Source organism: Geotrypetes seraphini, chromosome 3, assembly GCF_902459505.1.
Source record: "Geotrypetes seraphini chromosome 3, aGeoSer1.1, whole genome shotgun sequence".
NCBI lineage: Eukaryota > Metazoa > Chordata > Amphibia > Gymnophiona > Dermophiidae > Geotrypetes > Geotrypetes seraphini.
In genome coordinates, this window is record NC_047086.1 from 340,717,046 (window position 1) to 340,735,171 (window position 18,126).

The 18,126-nt window shown below is 40.3% G+C and overlaps 1 long non-coding RNA gene across 4 annotated transcripts in view; it reads left to right on the top strand.

Moving 5' to 3' along the window:
• LOC117358251 overlaps positions 1–18,126 on the top strand; it is a 64,619-nt gene that overhangs the window by 21,022 nt on the left and 25,471 nt on the right. For 2 of the 4 annotated variants that reach the window (XR_004538977.1, XR_004538979.1), the window contains exon 4: positions 12,075–12,372. This is a non-coding gene — a long non-coding RNA (uncharacterized LOC117358251). Of the gene's footprint in view, positions 1–6,233; positions 6,329–12,074; positions 12,477–18,126 lie in introns of those variants that run through there. The other 2 variants (XR_004538978.1, XR_004538976.1) reach the window with 2 other exon arrangements.

An 18,126-nucleotide genomic window follows, 5' to 3' on the forward strand; every position in this document is an offset into this window, starting at 1 on the left:
TGGTGATTGAGCCCAGGATTTTAAATCCTCCGGCCTACCAGAGTTATCCAGCCAGGGTCTACGCCCAAGCTCAGAAACTAAAAGCAAAACCAGTGAGCCAGTGAGAACTGTGTGTGAGAAGTGAAGTGCTGGTATTCCATTATTTTTGTGGGTACCCAACCTGGAGAGCTGGCCGGCACTCGCTTCCCATGCGCATGAGCAGGAACAGGGCCATATCGGTTACACACAAAAATAAATCATATGACTGAGAGTTTCTAACTGAAAATAAAACAATGTTGTAGATGCTTAAAATAAGAAACCACACCTTACAACCCTAGCATTTTTAATTCTGAATCATTTTTTGAATTTGAAGATGAGTCAAAGGCAAACACTGTCATGACATTACTTGGAAGAATGCCAACAGTTTTGAAATTCCTCTATTTATATACATTTATCTGATTTCTTTTTTTTTTTTTTTTAATTTATTTATAAAGTTTTAAAATTTTAACAAGCATACCATCTTGTACAGAAAAGTGCAATCAAGAAAACATATCTTTGATTATTCTCAAAATGAAAATAAACCAAAATTACATAAAAGGTAGTAATTCCAACTTAATCGTACACTAGTCCTCAATAATGGATCCAAGATTCAGGAATTAGGAGTGAGTTTAGTACAATAACAAAATTAACCAAAACACGTCATCTGTGCTGAAAGAGAGCTTAATAATTAAGACACCGATGTTACTCTTTTTCAAGGCGCTTCATGGAGAGGAAAGCAGTCAAATGAGACGGTTCAAAGAAAATTATCTGATTTCATAATTGTAGTCCTTTCTTGGTCTTGCTTGCATTGGTTCTCTCTCTCATGCCCAAGTTTTGCCTCTGCCATAGCCACAACTTGAAATATTTTCCGTAAACTTCAGACCATGCGGTACCTTCCATAAGTCAACTTGGTGTCTAAAACAATAAGATTCAAAATCCTTTAAAGTTGTTTGTTTCGCTGATCTCTTCAACATAATCTTCACTTTCAGCTTGCAAGAACAGTTTATATTCCAAAATTAATTAAGGATAAGAAACAAAAAGCTATTGATTGCTTAAATCTTTACACCCTTGTCTCCAAACCTGCTGGAAACCTCTTTTGCAGAAATAACAGTCTTTAGTCATTTAGGATGTGTCTACCAACATTTTTTTTCTTATTCTTCTTAACAGAATAGGTCAAAGATACTGAGGATCATCTGTGAACTTCAATAAAACATTTGTGGCTACATCTGAAGTCAAATTTAGGCCCTGACTGGGCCACTCAAGCAGTAGCATTGCCAGGCAGCTGATTTAGGGTGGTCCCAAGACCAAAGTGGTGGGCCAAAAATTCCATCTCTGCCCTCCCCCAACTAAAGCAAACCCAAATTTATTTTCCACCCCAAAGTAAATTACATGTCTGTGCTAAGAGGATCTCCAAGCTCCACTGCCTACTTACATTTTGGGTGGCAGCCAGAACTGTCCAAGATCTGCTGCTGCCAGCCTCCAGCCTCTGCACGCATGTGCTCAGTTTCACACAAGTGGGAAAACTGAACATGAGTACGGGGGGGGAGGGGGAGGCTGCTGGAAGCAGCTTCCCCATTACGGTGCCAACAGCCTCCCAACATGTAAATTCTTTCAGCTGGGAGGAGGTCTTTTGCTGGTGGGGCTTAGAAATATCCACCAGCCACACTAAGGGAGAAGAAATTTTGTGACTACACACCACAGCACTCAAGGATATTCACTTTCTTCTTGTTAAACCATACTAATATTGGTTTTGTTTGTTTGTTTTTGTGTGCTTAGAATTATCCAGCTGGATAGTGAATCTTCTCTCCTGTCTCAGGTCTATGGTATCATCCCTCTTTCTTCACAAACCTCCCTGTTTTCATAGCTGAAAAGCATGCTTACAACATAATGCACCCAACACCCTGCTTTACTGTAGGAATGGTGTTAGTAGGTCATGTGCTGTGCTTTTCACGATTGGTTGTTTAAACAACCAATCGTAACAGTAGCTGTTCAGTGATTGATTTGGACTGTTAAGAAATAACTAGGGTGTGTATTGGGTGTTTAGGAAGCATTAAAAGAGGGTGCACAAAGTGAGTACAAACAAATGTGATAGAGTTATCGTTAAAGAGTTTTAAGAAATGGAATGGAACTAACATTGGGTGTTTTACAGAGAAAAGTGCTGTGGTCTGTTTGATCCCCTGAGGAAGTAGCATTCATGCTGAAAAATGCTGGGCCTCGTCAGGAGGGTTGGTTTACCTGAGAGAGCTGAATATTGAAAGCTAAATTTGTTTGATTCTCTCTAAAGATTTCTTTGAGAATTATATACACCACCACCTTAGTTTTGAACAATATTTTCAGAAGATTTTAGTGCTGATGATTGATTGCAATGTGAGCACAGTTGATTGTGACCGTTTTATATTACATTACATTAGTGATTTTTATTCCGCTTGTACCTTGCGGTTCAAAGCGGATTACATAAGAAGAGAACTGGACATTTCCAGGAGGGTACATGACATTGTAGAATACAGATTGAGGGTATAGACTTAATAACAGAATGAGTGTATAGACATAATAACATTGGAAGATAAATCAGGTTACATTACATTACATAGCAAATTGTCAGTTTCCATACGTTGGTAGGTAGTTGGTTTCGGTAGGATGATTTAGGTTCCAGGTAGCTTTGTTGGCTTTTTTTTTTATAGGCTTTCCCTTCTGTTACAATAACTGCTCTTTGTAGCTAGATTATTTAACACTGATTTTGTGAAGTAGGGCATACACATAGAGGGGTATTTTCGATAGGACGTCTAAAGTTCGACTTTGACATTTTTCACAAGGACATCCAAAAGTGAAAATGACCATTTTTGAAACTGCATGATGTCTTTTTTTTCCCCCCCCAAAAAATGACTCATCTAGAAGTTCTGGCCCTTAGGATGTCTATCTTTGGCCATTTTTGAAAATCAAAACGTACAAAATAAACCCACTTGGATATAGGAGGGGCCAGCATTTTAATGGACTGGCCACACAGACATGCCAGCAGCGCAGTGGGGCACCTTAGGGGAAACTGCTGTGAACTTCACATAAAATGTGCCAGGTACACATTTCACTATAACCCCCCTTATAGTGTATGGTGAGCCCTCTAAAACTCTCCCCAAACCTTCTATACCCATCTGTCTACCGTCCCAATATCCCTTATAGCTGTAGATATCACCTACAGTATATGGCAGTGCAGTAGGTTTTGGGTGGGTTTTGGTAGCCTCAAATGTAGTCGGTAGGGTGGGATATGGGCCTGGATCCCACTCTCTATGGTTCACTACACCACCCAAAAGGTTACTCCAGGCACCTGTGTGCTTCTCTACTAGGATTTCCTATAATATTATCTGCAGCTGTCATAGAGGCTGGTATGTACTGTTTCTTTCACATCTTTGGGGGGCTAGAGGGGGGTCAGTGAAGACTGGGGAAGTGAGGGGGATCATGGTCGGTTTGGGTACCTTTTTGGCCCTTATGAGCTTTTAAACCAGGTCTATCTCCGAACGTGTAAAATGACACCCTGGACGTCTTCAAAAGGGTTTCATTACCCTTCCAAGATTTCCAAGTCCTAAGGCAGCCCTAATTCCATCCCAAACTTGCCCCTAACACGTCCCCGTAAGATTTAGACATACCGGAGGGCAAATGACCCGCAAGACATCTAAAAAGTCCGTTTCAAAAATTGGCACTTGGATGTTTTGGCGATTAAAATGTCCAAGTGGCAATATATGCTGTTTTTTTGGATTTCTTTCTGTTTTGAAAATGAGCCCCATACTATACACTTTGTTTTACATTACAGAAAGGACTCTGTTCTGTAAATGGAGTCCAAAATTAGGAACCCCAAAAAATACACACTAAGCGACGCTCCAGTGCCATGATCTGCACCCAGGAGGATTTATACCAGCTGAACCCTGGTGTTATGTGCAAATACTCTGAAATTCTTTAACACTGCCTGCAAATCCTAGAACCACCCTTGCCCCCCACCCCCTTTTACTCACACATTTTTATAGAATAGCGACTATAAAGAGGCATATGTAAATTCCAATCATTGTCAATTAGTGCCAATAATTTATTGTTAGTGTCCAGTTGTCGGTGCTAACTGGCTCATTAAGCAAGTAAATTACACACAATTTGGGTACGCACATGATTTTGTGTGCTGTATATAGAACTAGTGGCTAATGCTTAGCATTGAGTCCAAAATGTTCCACTTTGGTATCATCGGACAAGAACACTTCTTTGCAGATGTTGCACTGCAATTTTGTGCTCAGCATTTGGACTTCTATAATAGGATTTTCAAGACTTTTCTCCACATCTGTCAAAGACTGTATCATACGGTCACTTCAATATCACTTGTGAAATACACGATTCCCTTCCAGAGAAGACTGATGTTAGACCTAAAGAACTTTTTCCATACACTTGTTTTAATTTAAATTGAATATATTAAATGAAATAGGATCTCAAGCATTTGAGAAGCTGTTGCTAAAAGACTTTTCAGTTGACAGAGGGACATGTAATATTAAAGGAGCAGCAGATAAGATAATTTAAGTAAAGAGACAATTTCGGGACTGAGTAGTTTTGATATCTAGTAGTTAATAATTGGTGAACATCAATACAGATACAACAGCAGAGGTTTGAAAAAGTTTTAAAAGTATTATAAGATAAATTATTAAATCAGTATTACATAAAATTTAATGATTTTATAAGGAAAATTTTAAAGATTCAAGTAAACATTTAGGATAGAGAGGTTAGTAATGAACCAAAGGATGTTCCTCGGTGCCTTCATTAATTGTAAGATATAAAAATATAAGATAATTAATATTATGAATAAGTTTATTAATTTTTAATAATTTATTTTCTCCTTGTTTTTGTTTTATAATGTTAATTTATCTACCACTCTGGTCCTGATGAAGCTCTCTTAATATAAATGAGAGCGAAACGAAGATCTTCCGTCATCGTTACAGTGGTCAGAGGGCCGGGTTTGAAAGAATATACCCGAGCTAAGTATCATTATATGTATATTATATTATAAAATTGAAATAAGGAAAAATTAACTTAATTAAGGAGGATATTAAATAAGTCATACACTTTAAATTGAATAAAAAAGATGTAAGGACCGATGATAGCTCGCAAAATAGTCACACACCAAGACTAGTTCTGTTAGCTAGTGACTGCGAGCGCTTGAGATCCTATTTCATTTAATATATTCAATTTAAATTAAAACAAGTGTATGGAAAAAGTTATTTAGGTCTAACATCAGTCTTCTCTGGAAGGGAATATTAAGACTGTATCATTACATCTTGGATCCCTGAGGAAGGCGAGTTTTGCCGAAACACGGCCCATGTTGGGTCCCCTTATGATATATGTGGATTGAGTTTTTATTGTTGAGTTTTTCATTGTTGAATTTTTATTGTTGACTTTGTTCTCATCAAGATTTTGAATAAATTACAAAGGTCCGAGAACATTGAGTTTCCACAGTCTCGTTTGTTTGGATCTGTTCTTCTTTTCCTGTGGAAATTTGGGTCTTCTTGTTTTTGCTGTTCCTTTGTTGCACTGTACGTTGCATTTCTTCAGCAGTAGCTTTCTTCTTGCTGGCCTTCCATACAAGCCCTGTTTGTAGCCTAATCTAAAGGTGATATATAGAAATAACACAAAACATAAATTAAATAAGGTGATACCTTTTTATTAGACTAACTTACCCCCCCCCCCCTTATTTTTTATTTTTTTACTAAGCCACAGTAGAGGTTTCTACTGTGGCCTAGAGCACTAAATGCTCTGATGCTGCTTTAACGCTCATTGAATTCCTATGAGTGTCAGAACATTTAGCACTTAGTAAAAGAAGGCCTTCATACATTTTAAGGTAGTCCAATAAAAAGGTTTCACTTTAGTTCATCTATATTTTGTTTTATTTCTACAGTGGACTAACATGGCTACTACACCATTGTAGCCTAATCTAGAAATTGTTGAACAGGATGGCCTGATCAAAGCAGTAGTGCCAGACAGTTTCCATTTTATAATAATGGACCTGATATTGCCCCACATTAAAATAGTCTTACAAACCTCCTCTAATCTGTAGCTTTGAATAATTTTATGTTAAATCTCTTTATTAATTTTCAAAATAAACCAAACACAGAGAATGTACCATACAAAAACTGTGGTATATAATTCCCAACCTCTCACCAGCTTTGAATAATTTTATCTTACATTTTTGGCAGCTTCACCTGTGGCTCATTCACCTGCTCTTCCTCCAATGTAATACCTGCCACCATCCACCAGCAATATCCATGTGTTGTCTACACAGAACAAACAGGTCAGTCCCTAAGAAAAAAATTAAGCAGACAAAAATCTAACATTAGAAATGGCAACATTCAAAAACTAGTAGGAGAACATTTCAGCCTTCTGGGACACTCTCCATCTGATCTTAAGGTTGCCATACTCCTACAAAGATATGCTCTAGCATGAAACAGCTGAATTGGAGCTCATCAAAAAGCTTAACACCATCACCCTAGACCTGAATAGGGATAATGGACTCATGGCTCACTACAGGTGAGAATGGAATTTACTGTTCTGAGGTTAGGGTTATCAGATGTCCAGGAGCATGAAGGAAATACCAAGAGCATAAGTTTATAATACAAATGTACCAGTTATTTGACACACAAGAAGCTCCTTTTGTAAGATTTCTGAGAGTGGGATCTGCCAGTACAATCCTATATTGACTTCCATTGTTTTTATGTCTTGGTGAAATCTTTCACCTTGCTCTTTGCTTAAGTCACCAAGATTCTCTGGAAAGCAATCTAAGTGACTGTGTAGATCAGGGGTGCCCACACTTTTTGGGCTTGCGAGCTACTTTTAAAATGACCAAGTCAAAATGATCTACCAACAATAAAATTAAAAAAAAACACAACGCACACTGTACGCATAGAAAATGTTAATTATCATTCCTATTCCAGGGTTTTTCAAAGAGGTCAAAGCAGATGACTCTATGCACTATCACCTCAGTAACAACCATACAAAAATAGACAAATATACCCCCCTCCCTTTTTACTAAACCACGATAGCAGTTTTTAGAGCGCAGGGAGCTGCACTGAATGCCCAGCGCTGCTCTCGAGGCTCATAGGCTCCCTGCGCTAAAAAACTCTATTGCAGTTTAGTAAAAGGGGACCTTAGTGTAAAATATAGACAGCAGATATAAATTCAGACACATTTTGATCACTAAATTTTAAATAAAATCATTTTTTCTACCTTGTCTGGTGATTTCATGAGTCTCTGGTTGCACTTTCTTCTTCTGACTGTGCATCCAATCTTTCTTCCCTTCTTTTAGCCTGTATGCTTCCTCTCCTCCAGACCTTGTTCCCTCCCCCAACTTTTCCTTCCTCTCTCCCTGCCCTTTCTTTCTCTCTGCCTCCCTTTCTTTTTTTTCTGTTTCTCTTCTTTCCTTCTTTCCTTCTGTCTCCCTGCCTGCCCTTTTTCTTTCTTTCTCCCTGCCCTCCCCCAAGCCACTGCCACTTCCATTGCCATCGGGGACCAGGACCCAAACCGCCACCAATAACAGGCCCGAAAGCTGACCCGCCCCAAGCTCTCTCTGCTTCGGCCGACCAGCATTCCTCTCCCCGACGTCAATTCTGCCATCGGGGAGAGGAAGGCTGATTGGCCCAAGATCGTGATCGACCTATTGGGGGAAATGCTGCCGGGTCCTGCCTTCGCGGAAACAGAAAGTAGGCAGGACCCGGCAGCAAGAAGAGCAAATGCTTCACTAACCTGTCTCCCGCCTTAGCCCATAGCGAACGCTTGCTTCAGGGCTTTCAACATGTGCGTGCCGGCTTCCCTTCTCCCCCCCCCGGACATAACTTCCGGTTTCTGAGGGAAGAGAAGGGAAGCCGGCACGCACACGTTAGAGCCACGGAGCATAAGTTCGCTATGGGCTGAAATCTCCAAGCCGGTTTTTTTTGTTTTTTTTTTTAATGTTCAGCAGCGGCAGCAGCAGCAGATGACAGCTGGGCAGACCGCCCAGCTAAAAGGCTCTAGAGAGAACACTGGAGAGGAAGGCTGATCGGCCCGGTAGATCAGGATGGCAACACGAGTCTTTCACGGACCCCGGGATGGGCTCCGCGATCGACTCGCGTTGCCTTCCTGAGCTACTGGTCGATCGCGATCGACGTGTTGGGCACCCCTGGTGTAGATAATGGACCTTAACACTCATGTTACAGCCAAGCCTGTTGAAATGAAAGAGCATATCCTCTACTAACTGTGTGTAATTGTCTGCCTTCTTGTTGCCAAGAAAGTTTTTCACAACAAGAATAAATGAAGACCAAGCACATGATTTGATTTCATGCATTGATGCTATGAAATGTGGGTCATTTATAAGTTGTCTGATCTGTGGGTCATCGAAAATTCCTGTCTTCAGTTTTTCCTTGGTAAGTCCAGGTAATATATGCGCTATGGGGCTCATAATCGAAATGGAAATATGTCTAAAAACCTGCCCAAGTCGGCACTTGGACGATCTAAAAGACAGGTCGTTCAAATGCCAATAATCAAAACGGCTTTTTGGATGTATCCAGGGACATTTTAGGCCTCTGAATCCTACTGTGCACCCAGAGTTGAAAAGGGCATTTTAGGAGGAATGGTTAGGGTAGGATGTTAGGATGGGATGGGCCAACCTAGATTTAGTCATCCCGCAGCGATAATTGAATGTTTGATGAGGCTGCCTAGACGAAACTCATACGTTGTGAGTTAGACAATGTAAAGACAGGTATAAGTGCTCAAAAGGTATCTAAAGTGACCAGATAACCACTGCAGGGACAAAATAAAGACCCCCCACACATTCCCACCATGTTCACTGACCCCCTCACACCCTCACAAAGTTCATAATAAAAACGTACATGCTTGCCTCTGGAACATCAGCACTTGGCATAGGAAAGCCTAGGAAAGCTGCACAGAGGTGGCTTAAGTAGTCTGGGGAGTGGGCTAGTGAACCATAGAGAGGAGGACCCAGGCCCATAAGCCACTCTAACCACTACATTCATGGTGGAAAATGTGAGCCTCCCCAAAACCCTATTGTACTGCCATATAGATGGGACCTACAGCCATAAGAGCTATTGGAGTTGTAGACAGGTAGGTATAGTGGGTTTTGGGGGGTGCTCACCATAACCTATAAGGGAGTTCTGGTGAGATGTTTATATGGCACCCTTTTTGTGAAGTTCATAGCAGTGTCTTGTAAGGTTCTCACTGCTCTGTTGCCATGTCTGGGTGGCCAGTCCATCACAATGCTGGCCCCTCCCATGTCCAAAAGGTTTGGTTCTGGGCATTTGGGACTTGGATGAATTTTTGGTCAAGAATGTGGTATAAAGATAGACATAGTGACGGTCTGGACAATCAAACGTCCTCTGGATGTACAGATAGATGATTTCCCCCCCTCCAAAAAAAAAATTTTTGAATGTACTTTTTGTGAATGAACATTTTGCCGCTGCTGACTTTGAGTGACTAGCGCCCTACGTCCAAATCAGACTTAGACGTATTTTTTGATTATGCCCCTCCAAGTATTCAATGCACAAACCGTCTTTATTCAAATCCTTTACAAATTGTTTCATCAGGCCTAGCTTTATATGTAGTGGTGGCAGTATGATTCTATCTCGTGCTTATATTTTGTGATTACATTTTGGCCTCCAACCACCATATATTCCCTCATAGGCCAATCTTTTTTTGCCCAGTGTTCATGTTTGGCTCTACTATCCCAAAGGCATATCTACTATCCCATAACCATATCTAAGAAACTAGAGCTGATGCGGTCTATCCAATACAATTTTTTGAATCAGCACCCCAAATAACCCATGGAACAGGTCAAAAACCCAAGGCACTAAGAATGTTTTTTTGTTCTTGTTGGCCTGTGTAATTGGTTATGTGCTGGCTTTGAACCCATTGATATTATATAAGTTAATTCTTCTAAATGGATGTTTATGCTGCACTCACCTGATGCATAAAAGTCTATTTCTTCCATGTTTCATAACAAGCTTTATTTTGGCAGATGACTAATCTGCATGCAAATCTCTCTCATGAATATTCATCATGGATATCCTGAAAATCTATCAGGGAATTACCCAGGACAAGTTTGGGAGCCATTGGTCTATTCCATAACAGCATCTGGGCACCCAAGTTCTGTTACAGAATACTAGATCTAGATGGTCACCTTAGTTATATAGTATGTTGGGGGAGAGGGGAAGAGTTGGTATAGCTTTGATTTTATGATTGTATTGTATTTGTTCATGATTTATTTTTTTTCTGTTGCTTAATATTATCCCCCAGATTCTCTATATGGCGCTTTGAGTTGTGCGCACAAATTTGCGAGCACCACTTCAGTAATGAGCCGATCAGTGCCAGTAATTGGGCTGTAGCAAGCCATTAATGTCAGTAATTAGAATTTACACACTCATCTTTTTAGGCCTAGTCTATAAAGAGGTGCATGTAAAGTCTACTGCGCAGATCCAACAAGAGGGCATGGTGTGTTTTGCTTGTTTTTTCCTAATTTTATTTTTATGCAATTTTGAAATATAAACCTCAAGTATAAACTTGAAAAAAAGAAACATTAATGCCATAGAAAGAAAATGAGATTTACAAGAAACAATTAAAAGGCAATAACAAAATGTCAATCAGCCTCAACTACAAAGCCCTCTAAAGAGGGGTGAAGCTTCATTGTGGAGATTTTTATAAAATAAGAAAACTCCTCATAAAAGGAGAGATATTAAAGGAAAACTATGGATTACAAAGATGGCTTAAGCTTCAGCCTATGATTATCACAGGAGACAGATTGTGAGCCCGCTGAAACAGACAGAGGAAAATGCTTGAATACCTGAATAAAACCATTGTAAACCATTCTGAACTTCCCTGGGAGAACGGTATAGAAAACTTAACCTTATATACCGGGACTTCAACCAAAGGAAGCTCGACGCATTTAACAATAAATTAAAAAAAAATAAAGTGAACTGAAATACAAGAGGGTTAGCTTTCAAAATGTTTAGCGAATAAAAAAGTTTTTAGAAGTTTACGGAAGAGTTGGAAGGAACTGGGACACCTCAAAATTAGGGGAAGTTCATTCCATAATTGGGAAAATTTAAACGCCAGAGAGCTGCTAAAATTCTTAACTCCTTGCATTCCTTTCCTAGAAGGAAGAGAAAGTTTAAATCGATGAATGCCTCAGTTTGTAGCTATTCAGAAACAGGGAAACATCTTATTGCTAAGAAATGTAATCAATTGAGAAGGCTAAAAAAGTATACTTAACATTATTATACCAAATATTGCATGTAGAAGGAAAGGACAAAAGGAAACAGTTTTGTAGAGGCCTTGGCCTAAACAATAAAAACTGCTTTCTTCTTTTTGGGCAGCTCTTGCTACATCTGGGAAAAACCATAAACTGTTGACACCCATAAACTGTTGTCTTCTGAATCTGTAATCCAGTTTGAAGATTTTTATCACAATCTATAGATGTATGAAAAGTTACGGTCAATATAGATAATGTCAAAGTAGTATTTCTTGTTACATCTTCAGAAAATCCTATGCTATCCAGTGATACATCAGCCATCTAAATATTGCTCTAAATTTTTACCAAAGACAGAAGAGAATCTGAGTTTAATTTAAAAAAATATATATTTTATAGCTCTTCAACATATTTTCAGGATCCATCGCAGATGACTATGGAAAGTTTATAAAGTGAAGGTTTCTCGATTTGAATAAGCTCTCCATGTTTTCTATGTAGCACTACATTATCTTTAAGCATCACTGAATCAAATGGTTCGTTTTTCAACTTTTAATTTAACAACCTCTGCTTTTTTTTTTTTAATCCAACAATTGAAGAGAATTTTCAGCTGATGTCCCAGACAGAATAGATTCCAGGGTTCAAATCTAACAGAAATAATTTTCCCTACATTGTCTACAGCTATTTGGAGTGATTCCTTAGTAACTTCAGTAAGTTTCTCCAACATAAAGCAAGTAACCCCTAAAATACAAGATAATTTAGAAGTTTGCAACTCACCAGAAGCTTCTCATTCTTTATTCTCTTGTCATAGATTCAGAATTATGAGTGGTGGATTTTCTGCAGCCCGATAAACTCCATGTATCCAAAGGGGAATCACCATGCTTGGACATACCAACTGCAGCATTTTCTTCTCTACAGGCTTCCACAATCCCCTTGGGCTGCTCCAGAAGCCTGCGTTCTTCGAAGGAGAGAGATATCAACGAGACCTGAGGAGGGCTCGCCTCTCCATCTGGCAGAATGTCTCCCTGCAGCTGTCTCACTGAAAAGCTTACACTGAAGCTGAGTCAAGCCAAGCCGCACAGACTGATCAATTGGGCCAGCTCCAAGGGGTAAGCAAGGCTAACACCCATCCGAGATGTGCCTTTCCTCTTTTACCCATGACTGCACAAAAGAAAAAAAAAAAGCACCATAGTTACACTCCAAGATACACAGCAACCATTGCGATGACCATCTTGCTCCACCGCCCCTCCCCCCTCTCTATGGTGCACCTTATATTTATAGGCCCACAGTTACACCAGTCATACACATGGTGTAACTGTGGGCAACTAAATGTGGCAAGGGCATGTGTAACTTACAGTACTGTGTAAGATGGTGCAGGATATAACATTTTTATAAATAAATAAATAAATGTAAGTGGCAACACCATCCATGCTCCTTTCAAGTGAATGCCTTTTTTGCATTTACGAACTATACCACATACATGGGCCCTGTGGCTCGGATTCTCTCGGATCTCAAAGTCCCTCCTTGAGAGTCGCAATCCAGTCGGGTTTTCAGGATTTCCCCAATGAATATGCATTGAAAGCAGTGCATGCACGTAGATCTCATACATATTCATTGGGGAAATCCTGAAAACCCGACTGGATTGCGGCCCTCAAGGAGGGACTTTGAGACCCCTGCTCTAACTGGCATCGTTGTTGGCAGCCTCCATAAAAATGGCTGCCGATCACATGATAACGCCGGGTAGAGAACCGTACCTCTGGAAAAGGTAGGTGCTGGAAATATAGGTCAGGGTTTTCCAGGCCTTTATATCTGGTGCCTACCTTTGGATATGAATCGTGCTTCCATATGTGCTGCATGCCGCCTAATGCCACTTGTGGCGTTAGCTACACCCACGGCAGCATTAGGTGCCATAAAGCACCTACAGAGGTGTGATACTGGTGCTGATTTTTTTAGGTGCTGGTAGGCACTGTGAAACTCAGTGAAAACCAGTGTTTAAATGCCATTTTTCACCGAGCTTAGGTGCTTACTGGTGCCTAAAAAAATGTTTAGAGAATCCGGGCCTTAGAGAATAGAATACTGCGTCCAGCATTGGTCGCCGTACATGAAGAAGGACACAGTACTACTCGAAAGGGTCCAGAGAAGAGCGACTAAAATGGTTAAGGGGCTGGAGGAGTTGCCATACAGTGAGAGATTAGAGAAACTTGGCCTCTTCTCCCTTGAAAAGGAGAGACTGAGAAGGGACATGATCGAAACATTCAAGTAGAGAAAGACAGGTTGTTCACCCTCTCCAAGGTAGAGAGAACGAGAAGGCACTCTCTAAAGTTAAAAGCAGATAGATTCCGTACAAACGTAAGGAAGTTCTTCTTCACCCAGACAGTGGTAGAAAACTGGAACACTCTTCTGGAGGCTGTTATAGGGGGAAACACCCTCCAGGGATTCAAGACAAAGTTAGACAAGTTCCTGCTGAACCAGAGCATACGCAGGTAAGGCTAGTCCCAGTTAGGGCACTGGTCTTTGACCTAAGGGCCGCCGCGTGAGTGGATTGCTGGGCACGATGGACCACTGGTCTTATGCTGCTACGTAAGCTCTTTTTTTTATTTATTTTTTTTATTTATAATTATACAATCTTATTTACAAGAATTAATTCTTGTTACATTGAATACAGGGAAGAAAATTACAACACAATAATGCTTTTACAACAATCATCATAATGATAAACCCCTTCATAGACCACAATAGTAGAGGGTGACCAAAACATAAATTAGAGAGAAATTTAGAGGAATACTGCAAAGAAGAAAGGTATAATGTATCAAGCGCCCATTACTTTTATTATCCCTTAATCCTTGATGATCTGCTTAACATCTAGAAATTCCTTCAGATGGTTAGGAGAGAAAAAAACATATTTAACACCTAAGTACCTAACCATGCATTTGCAGGGATAAGCCAATAAAAATGTTGCTCCAATATTTATAGTCTGTTGTCGCATTGAAAGAAATTCTTTCCTCCGTTCTTGTGTAGTCTTAGCTACATCAGAATATATCCATATTTTCCGCCTCCAAATAATTTTTGGGAATTTTTAAAAAACAATTTCATAATCATATTCACATCCTGTTCAAAAACAAATGGTACTAGTAACGTTGCTCTGTCCATTTCAGATGTTATCGTTTGTTCCAGTAAAGCTGTCACATTTGCAAAATCTATCACATTTGTCTCTCCTCCTCTTGCTTTCCCAATCTCGTTTCCAGTTAGCTTTCCATTTTCATTAGGCATCTTTTTATTTGGTAGGTAATAAATTTTGTTAATTGGAGGAATACAGTTTGGAGAAATTTCCACATTCTCAATGAAGTATCTTTTCAATAAGTCAATAGGTAACACGCCTGAGGTTTGAGGAAAATTTAGAAAGCGGAGGTTCAAACGCCTATTAAAATTTTCAAACTGTTCTAATTTCTTATGAATAGTAGAGCTATCTTTAATTGAAGCAAATTTAAATTGTTGCAAATGTTGTATATCCACCTGCATTTGCTTGGTTTGGCCTGTATACCCTAATCTTAACTGCAGGTATTCTGTACGTGACCTGAGTCTATGATATGAAATTAATATCTGCCATATTTACGTGACCTTTTTTTTTTTTTTTAACCGTTCGCACATATTTTAATTAGCTACCAATAAAGAAGGGTTTTGAAGACCAGGCACACTCTGCTCCTTTTCTTGGATTCTGTATGTTTACATATGCAAATGGCGCTTAAATATGGATGCACAGTTATAGAACTGCTGTGTTTATTTTTTCAAATGGATCAGTATTCAGCTGGTGATGCCCAGTATTGTGCTGACTGCCACCAGTTTTACGTCCAGAAATTCAATGCCGGGCCGTGTTTGGGCTCTAGCACTGAATTTTTGGGTTTCTGGAGCTGATTAAACCATAGCCGCTTCAGTGTGATATTCAATCCTAATTATGCAGTTAACCTAGCCGGTTAAGTGCTAAATACCAACAATTAACCGACCAACCCCCCTCCTTTATAAAGCCGCACTAGTGTTTTTAGCGCCAGCCGTGGTGGTAACAGCTCGGACGCTCATAGGAATTCTGTGAGCATCAGAGCTGTTACCGCGGCAGCCTGTGCTATAAACGCTAGTGTGGCTTTGTAAAGGAGGGGGCAAATGCTGACTCCACCCCTGGAATGCCCCCCAAAAGGATACTTTTGCTTTAGGCACTAACCGAATATTTTTCAGCAGCAGTTTAACTGAAAATGACCAGTTACTTCTCAGCAAGCAATTTAATTGGCTAGGAGCCATTTCGGGCCAGTCCTATCACTTTGAATATCAACCCCAAAGACACTAAAGCATCGCTATAATAACATTCTAACCAGCTTCTGTGGCCTTTTTTAATAGTCTTATGTTTGAATTACAAAGCAAGCAATCCGTAAAACCTGCTGTAATAGGGTTCCACCAAGCAAGAAGCAGGGATGTCAAGTCTCACTCATCAGGAGTGCCACACTCACTGAGGTTGTAATGAGAGACAGAACATAAGAACATAAGAAATGCCTTCACCGGATCAGACCGAAGTCCATCTTGTCCAGCGATCCGCGCACGCGGTGGCCCATTTAAGTACACCTATTGGGAAACCCGGATTTCCCTTATCCCTCAATATGGTTTTCAAGAAGATGTGCATCCAACTTGCGCTTGAAACCCAGAACAGTAGTCTCCGCCACAACCTCCTCTGGGAGAGCATTCCAAGCGCCCACCACTCGCTGTGAGAAACAGAACTTCCTGACATTTGTCCTGAACCTGCTGCCACTCAGCTTCAGGCTGTGGCCCCGTGTACGTGTGACTTCCGAAAATGTTAACAATGCTTCTTCCTGGTCTATTTTTTCAAATCCTTTTAATATTTTAAAAGTCTCTAAAAGAAGGAGTCCAGAGAGTGAGATAACCTTCATACGTGAGCTGATCCCGATCACAGCTTTCATGGGAGACAAGCCTAAGAGAAGAGAAACCAAGTTGCCTAATCAGTAGGAAGAAATATGAGCACATCTTTATTTATTTATTTTAAAAATGTATATTGCACACTATCCTATAACTTTAGGCAGATTACGATATCACATACGTAAAAAATAAATAAATAAAAGCATGAACAATACGAGAACAAATGGATTCCAATCAGACCTCAAGGTGATGACAAAACAGCTAACATCAACAGCATTTATCTTAACACATCTCTAACCAGTAGCAAAGGTTTGGCTAAAAAGATAAGCTTTTTAATGCTTATGAAACTGAAGAAGCAAGGCAATATTTTGTAGACTAAATGGCAAAGAATTCCTTTATTTTGCCCCTTCAACATATAAAATTGAGGAAAATTATTTTGCTGATCTGATATGGTCAAGGAAAGGCATATCAAGCAGTAATTTATCAACAGAATGCATAGTGTAAACAAGGCAGTAGATTCCCAATGAACTGGCATACTGGCTTCCTGCACACTGCTTCTCTCTGCCCCATCTCTTTTTCCTGCACCTTTCAGTGTAGATGCTCAGAAACCTATGTTTATGGAGGGGCATTTTCAAAACAAACGTCTATGTCCAATTTGGACGTTTCAAGCAAAATGTTCAAATTGGAAGCAGTAAAAAGGCCATTTCCAAAACCCGAACTGCAAGAAGTCCAAATATATATATTTTTTGAAAATCATCTACTTAGATGTCTAGGTCACCAGGACATCTAGACCGCCAGAATGTCCAAAGTTATACCCCATTTTCAATCAAAAATTCATCCATGTTAGAAACATCCAAATAAACTTCATTTGGATTTGGGAGGGTCAGCATTATTATGGACTGGCACCGTAGACATGCCAACAGAGCAGTGGGGCACCTTAGAGGGCACTGCTGTGAACTTCAGATACAGGGTACCACATATACATCTCACCATAACCCCCTTAAAAGTTGTAGTGAGCCCCTCCCCCCCCCAAAAAAAAAGCCCATTATACCCACCTGGCTACCACCCCAATATCCCTTATGTCTACAGGTAGTACTTATATGGCAGTGGAGTAGGATTTTGATGGGTTTTGGTGGTTTCAAACTTTCCACCATAAATGTGGGTAGGGTGGCTTATGGGTCTGGGTCCTCCTCTCTATGGTTCACTAGCCTACTCACTAGCCTACTTAAGACAACTGTGTGATGCTCTAATGCAGGGGTGTCAAAGTCCCTCCTCGAGGGCCGTAATCCAGTCGGGTTTTCAGGATTTCCCCAATGAATATGCATTGAAAGCAGTGCATGCACATAGATCTCATGCATATTCATTGGGGAAATCCTGAAAACCCAACTGGATTCCGGCCCTCGAGGACCGACTTTGACACCTGTGCTCTAGTGCAAGGGTATCAAAGTCGGTCCTCGATGGCCACAATCCAATTGGGTTTTCAGGATTTCCCCAATGAATATGCATGACATCTATTAGCATACAATGAAAGCAGTTCATGCAAATAGATCTCATGCATATTCATTGGGGAAAACCTGTCTGGACTGAGGATCGACTTTGAAACCCCTGCTCTAGTAGGTTTTCCCATAGGAGGTACTGCCGTTCTACAGACAGGTATGGACGTTTAAATTCAGATGTTTGTGGGGTAGTAGGGGGTCTTTGACCACTGGGGGAGTGTGGGAGGGGAGGTCAGTAGTTAATCCGTCCAGTGCTCATCTGGTCAGTTTGGACACCATTTTGACACTTAGATGCTTCTAAAACAGGTCTAGCCTGAAATGTCTAAGGTCTGTCCAGGACATCCTGCAAAATGTTCAATTATAGCTGCAGGACATCCAAGTCTAAGGCTGCCCACAGCCCACCCATAGACCGCCAATATCACGCCTCCCAACACATCCCTTTACTCTCTG